General features: G+C 41.5%; 1 non-coding gene across 1 annotated transcript; it reads right to left on the bottom strand.

The window, feature by feature from the left end:
* Positions 1-215: 215 nt before the first annotated feature.
* On the bottom strand, positions 216-288 carry TRNAG-CCC (transfer RNA glycine (anticodon CCC)). The gene has a single exon. It is a non-coding gene; the product is annotated as a tRNA-Gly (tRNA).
* Positions 289-1,782: the final 1,494 nt, after the last annotated feature.

Here is a 1,782-nt window from a genome sequence, read left to right on the forward strand (position 1 = left end):
CTCTGGATAGAAACCTTGATGTCATCCCTGTATCCCATCCACCTCTCTTCTTTTTTATTTTTTTAAAAATATTTACTTATTTATTTGGTTGCACTGGGTCTTAGTTGCGGCAGGAGGGTTCCTTAGTTGCGGCTCGTGGGCTCCTTAGTTGCGGCTTGAGGGCTCCTTAGTTGTGACATGCGAACTCTTAGTTGTGGCATGAATGTGGGATCTAGTTCCCTGGCCAGGGATCGAACCTGGGCCCCCTGCATTGGGAGTGCAAAGTCTTAACCACTGAGCCACCAGGGAAGTCCTTCCACCTCTCTTCATTATGCTCTATATCTGCTCAGTTATCAGGGCTTCTCAGTTCTTCTTCCTAAGCATCCCTTCTGCCTTGATCTGCTCCCTACATCTCCCCAGAGCGTCTACTCCCTTGAATCCATCTTCCTACTCTTGCTGGATTAATAGCCTCAAACAGACTTTTAGAACTTTACTGGATGCCCCATTAATGGAAATATGAAGCCTATATCGCTCAGCATGGCGTTCCATGTGGTCCATTCACTGCAGCCATTTTAGCTCTTTAACTTGGATTACCTACAGGTTCAACTGAAACATAAGAACAGAAAGTCTTTTTGAGGGTGAAAAGTTTATGCATGAACTGTGTTGATAGTCCCTTCCAAGGACTTTTGCAAGAAGTGTTGGCATCTGAGAGTAAATCTGTGGCTGGACCCAAGCTGTGGGGCATATATGCTGGTGAATACCAGACCTATCACCCTTAGAGCTAACAACTCTGGGCCTTCATAAACTCGCTCAGAACTGTGCGTCCTAGGAAAATGTGAATCCCTTTCAGAAGTTAAATGTATTTATTAAGGCAATATGTATCTTGCATGTGGTCCACTCTGAAATGGTGGCTTTTTAAAACATGTGTGGCTTTAGCATAACCAAAGCAGATATTAGTTAATGTCTAACTGCTCTACTCTTTAAAACATATATTAATATATTAATATACTAAGTATATACTTTGTTGAGACACTCTGTAGTGGGAAGCCATGGGAATAGTGACTGTTGACTTATTGTAACCTTGGAATTACTGCTGGATTGAGAGGAGAGAGTCTCTATTTGACTTTTTTTTTTTTTTTTTTTAATAACAGAAACCCTGGCCCATGAAGGCCTGGGAATGTGCTGAGGCGGCCTTGTTTTTCTCCTATTTCCCGTGACAGGGCACTCCTCCCCACGAGTCCTTGCCAAGCCCTTATGAATGTTGAGTCAAAACATTTTGAATATGAGCTCATCACATATGAAAAGGGTTTAAACAACAGCTCAACATGTAAATGTACTATGGGCTTTTTTAGTCCATGTTTCAGTTCAAATTTCCTGAAGCTTGGAAAACTGCATGTAGTTTGTACAATATCTCAGCATTCTCCCTCTGAACTGAAGTAAGGCAGTTGGCTTTCTGCTATAGACTAAACAAATGGATAAAGGTTCATTTGAAGGAGTCATGTAGATAGTGTATCTATAGCTCTAGGCATTGTCTATTTAACTGACTGACTTTGGGTGGATTTATATATACAGTGGCCTGTTGTGCTGATTTGGTGGTCAAAATAAGAATTAACATTTCCTTAAAACCACCTCATCTGGCCAGTTTTCATTTCAGATGGAAATCAAGTCAGTGTGACATCTTAAAGAAGAACTAGATACAGTTATTGTCTCGTCCTTTATTTTCATGGAGGGAAGCAGGATCTGGAAGTGAATTAGGCTTCTTTTAGGACTTAGGGTCAGGGGAAACCAGGTGAGGGTGTACGA

Source organism: Globicephala melas, chromosome 12, assembly GCF_963455315.2.
Source record: "Globicephala melas chromosome 12, mGloMel1.2, whole genome shotgun sequence".
NCBI classification, from domain to species: domain Eukaryota; kingdom Metazoa; phylum Chordata; class Mammalia; order Artiodactyla; family Delphinidae; genus Globicephala; species Globicephala melas.